Source organism: Oryctolagus cuniculus, chromosome 14 (genome assembly GCF_964237555.1).
Source record: "Oryctolagus cuniculus chromosome 14, mOryCun1.1, whole genome shotgun sequence".
Classification (NCBI taxonomy): domain Eukaryota; kingdom Metazoa; phylum Chordata; class Mammalia; order Lagomorpha; family Leporidae; genus Oryctolagus; species Oryctolagus cuniculus.
Window position 1 is genome coordinate 16,195,530 of NC_091445.1, and position 11,232 is coordinate 16,206,761.

Genomic DNA, 11,232 nt, shown 5'->3' on the forward strand with positions numbered 1-11,232 from the left:
AAGTATATTAGAGGGTCATTGGCGTCTCCGAGTCAAGTCAATACGCCTTTATCCCCATCAATTAACCACACCTCAGAGGACTGCTATTAAGAACTAAATTGAGCCGCCAAAGTAAGTATCCCGTTTCAGGCAGATGTGGCTCTCTCTCCTGCAGCGAGGCGCGGCCGGTGGGGCTCGACCCTCAGCTTCCCGCGACTGCCGGGGCCGCACCGGGCAACAGGGAGGATGGGAGGGCGCCGCCTGACCCTGTGCTGGTGAAACCCGGAGTGGACCGCGCTCGGGCCCGTCCAGGGGCAGTGTCTGCAGGGTAGTTCCAGGAGCGAGCCGTGCGTTTTTGCGCAGAGAAATAAGTGGAAGAGGGTTCGCAAGGCCCCAGGTCCCTGCCCGAGACCCTGAAGAAGGGAGGTGCCGGGGAGAGGGCAAACCAGTGGGATTGGCCGCAGCACGCCCCCAGCACACCCCACATCCTGCCCTTCCAGCCTCCTTCCCGGCAGCACACCCCCAGATCCCCTCGCGAATAACAGCGCAGTGGCTGTGGGGATGCTGGATGTGGAGCTGAGGAATCCAGAACAAAAAACGTGGCGTTTAGGACAAAGGGGATTCACTAGGGAGCTCCACAGTCTCCCGCCCAGATGTGTCTTTTCCAACCCTTGCTCACTGCCGTCACCGAAGAGAACTTAGGGCACGACTGGCACGGCAGCTGGGAGACCCTGGAGGACTTAGGAAAGAGGGAACAAGGGGACATGGCGCACTCTGCAGTTGCAGGGCTTTTCTCCCGACAGTGGCCACAATAAATTTAGCCAAGGCTAAAGGAGATTAATTTCCCAGCATAATCCAATTAAAAGATTTCTTTAGTAATCTTTCGCAAAAAACGACAAAAAGAAGTGCGCAGCTAAAGAGCGGACTGGTTTTGGTGACAGTGATTTATCACCCGCGCACAGCACGCCTGGGATGCTTGCTGTCCTGCCCAGGATGTGACCAGAGCATCCCGTGGGCGCCCCTCGTCCCAACCCTGCGCCTTCCTGAGAAGACAGCCATCTATCACCCAACCTGGGCAGGAGAGAATGAGCAGGGACTGGGGTGGCTTACAAGCATCATAGACTTTTTTAAGTGCTATTAGATTTATGGTCTCTTTTTCGACGCCCATCCAGAGTAATTAGCACATATGTTCTAAATAGATGATAGTTTTGTGAGCAATAAAGCAATTACCCATCGTTGGAGCTGACAGTTCCTCCAACTAAACTCCAACAAGCAGCTAATTGGAAAAGTCATTTCGGCAACATTGTGTGCAATTAGTCCTGCTAAACTACTACACCCCAACTAGCTGGTTTGAGGTTAATTTATTCAGTGTGGTATTTGCATGGACAAGCCTTTGCCACGAAGGGACTTGCCTTTTGCCCCTCCGGTCTGTGCCCAGGGACCAGAGAAGCAGGTGGAGTGAGCAGTTGATGTTTTGGGGGCTGGGATGGCTCCTGGCGAGGGGGCGCCCTACCCGGCCTCAGCTTCAAGGTCAGTGTCCAGCTCGCTGAGCACCAACAGAGAAAACCATTGTTGCTCCTGCTGGGCAGTAACGCGAGCAAACTGCTCAGTTCGTGCTACCAAAACCTTTTGCAGAAAGCATAACAAAATCCCAAGAAAAGTCACTACAGAGCAGGCAACTAGGTTCTGAAACGCACCCCTGGCCCACACACCCGTCCATGACCCCAGGCCACCAGCCCATCCCTAAAGCATAAACGACCACTGAGCCGCCCAAACAGAAGTTCTAAGCTCCCAAGGGAAGTCAGCCTCCAGCTCCCACAGGAAGAAGACTGGAAGAGTCAGTGAGCCCTGCTTCTCTGCCTTCCCCACTCTGAGTGTGAAGTCACTGCCCCCTTGAAACTGGGGCTTCTCTGCGGCTTCCTCTGCTTTTCTCATTTTTTCTTTCCTCATCTTTCCCCTTCTTCCTTATTTTCTAAGTTAAGCACAACAGATCCAGGATTTGTGCACAGTGAGTGGAAAAAATGTGTTAAATGTCGGTTTGACGCCCCACCGGAGCTTCCAAATATCCAGCGGCTGGGATTCTTCTACTTAATTTAATCTTTATTGGACAGGGCGGCTCCTACGCTCCTATTTACCAGGAAACCTGGGGAGACATGTCCACTGGGGTGCAGAATGGAGGGCGGGAAAGAGAAGACTTAAACAGGGATTAATCTTCTTCCCATCCAACCTGGAACTGGGGTGGGGCAGGGGGTCAGGGGTGGAGCTCTGGGTGCCAGTCCTCACTGCCAAGACTCTCCGGGATCTGGATCCCAGGCAGGGAGGCAGGCTGGGTGAGAGGGGAACTTGTCGCCTGGCATCCTAAGTATTCCCTTAGAGGAATTTCCAGCAAGTGTCCAGGCTCTAGGGGCAACTTAAGTTTGCCTAGAACATGCAGGAACGGGGGTCCACCTCTTAGGAGGTAGAGCGTGGTGCTCTCAGATTTAGAAATCAAGTGTCCTTCTGTGGACATATTTAGCACCCTGAAGGGTGTTTCTCTTTTTGAAGTAAATACAACGCCTAAGGAAGACAAGTTAGATGATATTTGCAGTCAGCATGTGAAGCTTACTAAAACAATTCTAATTTCAAAACAAGCTAATTGTTTGGCCTCAAGCATTTGGAGGTATGTTTCTATAGCGAGGGGGAAAAAACTTCTAAATTGTCTAATGTCAGGTTTTTGTTTTTCCACTTATTTATTGTGTTTTAACCAATCTGATTTCAAGCAAGACCAAAAAAATATATATCCTGGAGAGAAACTGACAGTAGAGGGTCTTGTCTACCTCCCACCTGTCACCCCATCTCCACTCTCCAAAGAGAAATCATCCTGTCACTGTGACGCAGTGGAAAACAGAAAGGAAATAAGATGACTTCGCTAGACAGCTGTCCATTGTGTTCTCAGTTATTTGCTTTTTTTTTTTTTTTCTAGACTTAAATACTTTTAAAGAAAAAGCTGAAGGAAGAATCAACTGGAAGTGTCATGTGGCCATGGAAGAAAAATCCAAAATCCAAATGTAGGTTCCCATGAACATGCTTATGTGTAAGGGTAAAGTGACCCACCCAGGCAAATCCGCACCCCTCGGTGCATTGGAAACATTTATGCACACACCCATGCATCCTGAAAAAACTCTAAGAACATGTGTGCAGAGAGGCAGTTCCATGCAAGCGCGGCTAGCTGTCCACACGCATGTATTCACTTCTGAAGTAAAGGCATTTCTCTTGCGTCCATAGTTTCTTTCCATTAAGAGCGATTAGATGATGTCTATTCAAAGTTGCTGATCCAGAGAGAAAATAGGAGTAGATAAAAGGAGATTTCAAGTGACCTCCTCATCCCTTTCACACCAACCTGAGCCCTGGAATAGCCAAGGATCAACTAACACAAAAGCCTTTTCCTTTCTCTTTTCAGCTTCAGAAGATTTCATGCAAGGGGTTAACAATAAAACAGAGCTGTCCCTGAGTTTTGTTAGCTCGTGCATTTGTAATACTTTATTAACTCCTCCCGTAGAGGAGCTAGGTTTGTTGCCCACCTCTGAAATGGGTAAATAAAATACACACCACATAACAGAAGGCACAATTACTTTCTGCTCCATGCGGTTTCTATCAGTGGTGTGCTCTGCTTATCCTTTTTCATTTAAACTTTACCAACCCACCCTCCCAGTGATGAAGGACACTGTAATAAACATATCTCTGCACTGACAGATTAAAAGGAAATGTTAAGTTTATTATTTAGATCCACCTTCTGATAGGTAAATACAATTGCACCATGACTGTAGTTGCCAGCAGATCTGCTGCCTTTTCGAGCCAATACTTTTCCACTAGTTTATGTCATCGGCATTGAAGAAAGTGACATTAAAGACTTAAACATATTCGAGCAGTCTTTAGTCAGTGAAATGTCCAACTCAGCTCTACTTCTGATGGGCTAATCCTGTGGTAAAAGAAGTAGGTGCTCTGACAGGTAACTATTAAGGAGAATGATTATAGAGTGCTGCTGATTGTATTGTCAGGGTACTCTAACAACCTTCAAACTCATTGCAAAACTTCAACTTTTCATCCAGACCCAACCCACTTTCCCTGGGAAGCATAGCCTTGCAGGTATTCCTCACTCGGCTTGGGCAGCGAGACTAAAGGAAAACCTTTTGTAACATAAAATTTTCTAGCTCATCCTTTCTTTTTTGCACCGATGCATTTAGATAGGCAAGACTTGATTATTATTTTTTTTTTTGACAAAAAAAATAAATACTTGGCTCTGGACTCACTGGTGTGCCAGAGATGACTGTCACTTTCCCTCCTCCAAAAGGGCTTGAACTGCAGCCAAAGGTCAGCACTCGCTCTCCCGCTGCTCCTTGCTCTCAGGGCTGCTTCTCCAGGGCCTTTCCACTGAGGGCCCAGGCAGAAAGGGGAAACGCTCCCTTATCTCGCTTATCCAAAACACGTGCTTTAAATGGCCGGTTTGAGATAGAAAACTAAGCTGCTCTACTAAGGTAAAGGAGTTATCTCTGAGCTTTTCGACCCAAAGGTAACACAGGAGAAATGCCTGGGATGCCAGAGTGACAGGAAGCACCGGAGGCTGCCAGGCCCCTGGTTCAATGACAGGGGCAGGCTCTGAGCTGGCAGCCCGGCAGAAGCCCTACGCCTCACTTGGCTTTCCCACCCTCATTTTCGCAGAACTTTCTCACAGATGGCAGCTACCTTAATACTGGGTTCAAGCCTGGAGGTAGGGTGGTTGCTGGTTTGCTCTGGGTTTTTAGTCATCACAACATCAGATGTGGGTATCCTTGTGCCTTTCTCCACCCTTTCCTCCCAAAGAGTCGGGTGAGACCATTTAGCACACATCTCTTGCACGGTATTCTCCCTGGCCTAATCCCATGCCAAGGGAGACTAATTGATTCAGCACCTTTAGAATCAGCTCTTAGGGAGAGGTCTTCAACAAGATCAGAGGAACTGACCTTTCTCCCGATGATCTCAGGCATGCTCCTCTCCAGATGAGCTTGATAAACAGGGGCCTTTCTGTCCTGTGGACTCCCTATACAGAGCAACACGATTTTTAACAATTTGTGGGCAGGAAGGAGAAATAGAATTTTCTATACAAACACATCTGGTCCTTTCTAGGATCCAGGGGCTCGAACCGGATTTAGAAAGCACCTTTTAAGCAGGTGCTTTTGTTCAGTGTGATAAACCAAAAAGTCAAAATGAATGATCCCTTGGCTTGCGGGAGAGCAAAATACCAGTATCACACGGGCCATGGGATTAGCCAAGAATGGTTCAGCGTTCGATGTAAGAAAGACACAGGGGAGGGTGGGTGTTGATGGGCTAGAAAGGACACGTCCACCCTCCCTCTGGGGCCTGGAACCAAGTCAAGGCCGTATGCGCAGCTGGGTCTGCTGCAGCTGCCGCCCCTGCCCCCACCCAGTCGTGACTGGGGAGATCCAGTGTTGTGCGGGAGGTCTTTTAGAAGGTGGGAACCAGGATGCCAGCGGCCCGCTGAGGGTATTGTAAGCCTACAGCCTCATTCCTCTGCGGGAAGCCACTGGAGAGAGACCTCGCGCTTAATAGGTCTGCACCAGGAGGGCCGAGGAAGCCTAAGGCCAGGAAGTCTGGAGTACAGGCCCTAGCAAGGTCGGGCCTAAGCAGCAACACAGAGACCCCGAGGACTGGGGGGGGGGGGGGGGGTGGCGGCCCCTGGCTCTGGTGCCAAGGCAAGGGCCACAACAGGTCGGGGTCCAAGAACCACGTCCAGGCTCAGTTCAAGGTTACCCAGGGCAAAGCGAGAAAAGAGGGGGACAGAGGCCTGGAGACGAGTCTGGGAGGGGAGTTGGGGGGGGGGGGGGTACCACTGCTTCTGCAACTGAGAGCGCCTGGACACGTGTGTGAAATTTCACAGCCTGGAGACCTACAATGGCTTTAAGTGCCCCCACACAGCAACAATAGACAACGAGTTACCTCCTGTTGGGTGTGGAGTGCCTCAGGCCCAGGACAAGGGCGCCACACCTGAACCAGTACCCAAACCACACGACGGCCTTGAAGAATGAAAGCTGGAGCGCCCTTGGACCCTGGGCGACCCCTCAGGCCTGCCGCGGAAGCCATTTTGCCAGAGGCAGGGCACGGAGCGCCAGTGGGGTGCAGTGTGGGTGCGCAGCCGCCGCTGGGGCGCACAGGGCTCAGAGGAGAAACTGGGCTGCACAAATCCCAGAGGGGGACAGCGCCCCGCCTCGAACAGCCACCGTTCTTCCCCGCTGTTCTCACCACACAAAAGTGGGCGCACATTGCCCGCTGGAGCGCGAAGCGCCCCCCTCCCGCCGCTCGCGGCGCCGCCTTCGGGGGTCCCCACCCCTGGCACCAGCAGTGGGGACCTGACACTCCCCCTCCCTTCCAGGGGGGAGCTGATGGCTTCGCCTCAGGCCTCGAGGAGCCAGTTTCTCCCCGCCCCCCAGGGTCACGCCGAGTGGGTGCCAGGGGCCTCTTCCAAGTTTGGAAGCTTGGAGGGGGCGGGAGAGCCCCCAGTGAGGATGGGTGGGCGCCGCCGCTCCCTCGGAGGCCCAGCTAGTCCTCCCGCCCTGCCTCACCCCGGCCTGCAGGCCCCGACCCCGGACCTGTCCCCGTTAGGCTCGGCGGCCTCCCGCCGGAGCCCACCCAGCCCTGGGGCGCGGTCCCGGGTGCCACCGCCCCCCGCCCCTGCCCCCGCCCCGCGCGCCCTCTGACGCAAACGCGCGCCCCTGCCCCGCGCCGGGAAAGCGCTCCCGTTGTTTTTAAGTGAGGCTCTTCCTTTCACACACAACACCCTCTCCGCCCCCACCCGCAGGAGGCGACCCCCGCCCCGCCCCCAGCCCGCTCGCCCCGGCGCGCAGAGACTGGCTCGGATCGCGCGAGGCTGCCCACCGCCTCCACCGCTTCTCCGCCGGGAAGAGCGGCGTGCGGTCCCTCCTAATCCGCTGACACTGTCGCCCACATCAAAAGGCGGCCATCGATCGCCTGACGTGGGGAGATCGCGTTACACACAGCGCCCGCAGGTGGGCGGCCGCAGCCGAGTTCGCCCGCGCGGCCGGAGCCCGCTCCCCGCGGCTCGGGAATCGGGCGAGTGCGCGGCCCCGGAGCCCTGCCCGCGCCGCGGCTTCCTGCCGAGGAGAGTAGAGGGTGGGAGGCGGCTGTTCTGAACCGGGCTTGGGCTCGGCCAGCAGGATCCCCGCCTCCGTGCCGCGCTGGGTACAGGGGAGAGCCAGGAGAGGGCGGCTCCGGAGCTGACCCACGCCGCGCGAAGTTCCCCAGGTCCCGCGCGCTGGCTGCCTCGACTCCACTCTTGGCCCGGGGCCTGTGGAGGCCACGCGAGCCGAGATCAACCCCCGGCCCGCCCGAATCAACCCCAAGTGCGGATGATGCGACACCCGCTGTGTTACTTGCCTGGTGTGGCAGGACTTGGTAGAATCTCGCTTCTGGCGCCCGCGACGCACAGCCCCGGGGTCCGAGGGCGGCCGGCCAGCGGACCGGGCGTCCAGCGGGCCTCCGGCGCCCTGGTGCGCGCAGCCGCCGCTCGCCCACCGCGCTCCCGTCCCCTCTGCGGGGGCCCCCTCCTCTCTCCCTCTCTCTCTCTCTCTGCCTGCTAGCTCTGCCCTCGACTCCCTGCCTCCGGCTGTGTGGGGAGTAAAATGGAGAATTTGTACATAGGTTTTCTTCTCCTTCTGGGGGGGAGGTGCGCTCTCTTTTACTCTTGTGGGTTTCACCTTTTCACCGAGCTGGAGGCGTGGGCGCGCTGCGTGGCGCAGAGGGGCGAGGGCGAGGCGGCCCCAGGCGCCGCGCGCCGCCGCCGGCAGCCGCATACAATGGGCGGCCGCCGCGCACGGGGCGCCCCGACAGCCTCCGCCTCCCCCGAGCGGGAAAGGGCCCCCGCGGGAGGGGGGGGGTGGACAGACTCGAGGACGCCTTTCTTCGGCTCCTTACCCTCAGCGCTCGCCGCGGAAGCGGGCGCCGACTCCCGGACTTGCAGGCTGCGGAGAGAGCGAGAAGCGCAAAACGTACCCCGCACACGCAGTGCTCCCCCAACCCCTCCCGGGGAGATTTAAAGTGAGCACGAGTCGCAAAAACAAGCCCCTACCTCTGTCAACACAGCGCGGCCAGTGCCTTCCACACCAGCCCGAGGGCGTTGTGCAGCTCCGGGGCGCGAGCCCAGACAAACTTTTACGCGGTCCGGAGCCTCGCGGGGCGGGCGGGTGCAGCTCCCACCCCCGGCGGCGGCGGCTTTGTCACTCCGCGCCCGCCTGAGCCTGCCTAGGGGAGCGAGCTCCAACGAGGTGGGGGGGTGGGGGGTGCGAGTGTGCGATTGGAGAATATGTAACTCATAGAAGGATCATTTTCCCCCAGTACGATCTTTCAAGGAAAAAAAATCCATTGAAAGAATTTTCAAAGTGCTGTCTTGGTTTGCAAGAGAGGCACCGGCTGCCTGCGGGGAGGGGAGGAGGCTCTCGGCCGCGCGCCGCCCGGGAGCGGCTCCCGTCCGCTAGGTGGCAGCCGGAGCCAGCGATTCCTGCGGGCCCCGCGCGGGCCCCGCGCCGCCGCCGCCCCGCCTCCCACGGCCCACCGCCTGCGGGAGTCGGGGTCTCTCTCCCGCTCTCCGCTCTCCCCCTGTCTCCCTCTGTCTCCCCCTGTCTCTCCCTCTCTCTCTCCCCCTCTCTCTCCCCTTTTCCCCCTCTCCCTCTCTCCCCCCACCCCTTCCTTTTCAGTCCCTGCCCCTCCCCCCGCCCCTCCCCCTCTTTTGCTCTTTTGCTCTTTTCCTTTCCTTGGGACTCGGACTTGGCCGCACCGTCCGACCCCCACACCCACCCCCACCCCCTAATATCAGGACTCACTTTTTTATTAATTAATAATTATCGAACCATTGTTTGCAGTTGGGAAACAGCCTGGGGATTTAAAAAGAAAAAATAAATAAATAGAAAGATGAGCAAGAAGGTAGCACCGGCTGGATTGGAAAGTTTATTTTAAAATCATCCAGGGATTGCCTAGGAACCGCGGGTTCGTATCAAACGTGTGGTCAGCGCTGCAAATTTCAGGAGTGCGCTCTGTCCTAAAGCCTTCAAAAAAAAAAAAAGCCTTCAAACCCCGGAGATGCGCTGGGGCGCAGACATAGCCGAGACAGCGGGGAGACCCTACCTCGCGCCTCCGAAGGCTACCAGAGAGCAGCCTGCAGATTCGGATTGTGCCCCTAGTGAGAAGCCAATGCACACCGGGGGTGTCGCACGCACTGCCTTCCCCCTAACGCCTTTCCCCAGCCTGTCCCACGACACCCACTTCACGCTCACACAGCCTGATTTTTCAAACTTTTCGGGAGGAATCCAAATAACGCGGCTCTCACTCTCTCCCCGGCCCCGCCGGCAGGCAGACACCCCTCCTCCCGCTGCCGGGGCGCGGGTGCCCGCGAGCGCCGCGAGTGCGGGGTGCATGTGTGCGTGAGTGAGTGCGGAGAGGCCGCGGCCGCCCCTTGCTAATCAGGGCCCCGAGGACACAGCGGCGCGGGGCGCCCGGTCGGGAGTACCCCGCCGCCGTCGCCGCCGCCGCCCCCCGCCCCGCGCCCGCCGCGTCTGTAAGGTAGCGGGGCGGGAGCGGAGGAAGAAAGAAAGGGCCGCGCGCGGGGGAGGGCGCGCCAGCCAATGGCGCGCGGGAGGCTTGGCTAACCTTCGCCTCCCGCGCGCTCCCCCCGCCCCGGGCTCGGACCAGTCAGTCGCCTTTGATTATCAGTCGCCAGCAGCCCTTCTCCTGGCTCCTTGACACGAGCTCCATATAAGGCAGCGATCTCCATAGAAACGTGTCAGTTTCAATAGTAGTGTCAAAGTTCACTATATACAGACATTCGCGCAGATCCCCCTTTCGGAAACATTGCTCGGCGAGTCCTCCCGTTTAAACGCATTCAATTTTTGGGTCTCTCTCTCTCTCTCTCCCCCTCTCTCTCTCTCTCTCTCTCCTCTCTCTCTCTCCCCCCTCTCCCTCCTCTCCTCTCTCTCTCTCTCTGCTCTCTCTCCTCTCTGCTCTCTCCCTTTCTCTCTTCTTACATATTCTACTACTTGTTCCTTCTTCTTCTCCCTCTTTCTCCCCTTTTCTTCCCTCCTCCTCGTCTCTTTTACTCCATTCCAGCAGAAGAGCGAGGGCTAAACTTAAAAAAAAAAAAAAAAAGGAAAAAAGAAAAGAAAGAAAAGGAGGAGGAGGAGGCACTCCCTCCGTATTCTTCTTATCGTTATTTTATACATATATGATTTTTTTTGGAGGGAGGGTGTTGCTTCCCGGCTGAAGAGCACTTATTTAAAATACTAAAAAAAGAACATTTTTGGGCGATCTCCAGGGTTTTTTTAACTAGCTCTGTGTGTTATAGCAGAAGAGGCAGAAGAAGGAGCAAGAAAGAGGAAAAGAAGAGGATTATTTATTCGACCTACTTTGGATGTCTCTCTCGCTTTTTCTTTTTTTTTTTTTTTTCCTTTTTTTCTTTTTTAAATTTGTGATTATTTTTCTTCCGATTTTTATTTTTCCCCATCTCGCTGTGAATCCGTCGCCGGCGTGAATTATCCTGTATTTTCCTCCCCCTTTCCGTCACCTCCCGAAAAAAGAAGAAGAAGGCGAGAGCCCGGCGCCACCGGCACAACAAAAAGAGCAAAGTGTGCGATCCTCCGCGCCGGCCGCCTCCCGCTCTCCGGCGCTGCCTTCCTGAATGGCTGGCTGCGCCCGGCCCTGGACCTGGCCCCCCGACACCCGCGCGCCCTGATCGCCGCCCGCAGCCTCGCCCCGTGCTCGGCTCGGCTCACCCCGCTGCCCGCACCCCCGAGCCCGGCGAGGGCTCCCGCCCGGACAGCGGCGGCGGCGGCGGCGGCGGCGCGGGCCGCCCCGGCCTCGGCTCGCGCTCCGGCTGCGGCTGCGGCCCCGACTCCGGCTCGGACTCCGGCCGGGCCCCGGCTCCTCCAGCGGCGCTCGCCGCGGCAGCCGAGCCGGCAGCTCCAGCGGCGCCTGCAGCCGCGACCTCCTCCTCCTCCGCCGCCGCCGCCGCCGCCGCCGCCCTCGCCGGCTTCCTCTATGTCGGCTCAGCCCGCGCGCTGAGCTCAGCCCGGGCGGCCGGCGGGCGGGCGGGCGCCCGGCGCGGGTGAGCGAGTGTGTGCGCGAGTGTGCGCGTGTGTGTGTGTGTGTGTGCGCGGGGGTGCGGGCGAGGCGGAGGGCGAGTGTGTGCGCGCGCCGTGGCCCATGCCCGCCGCC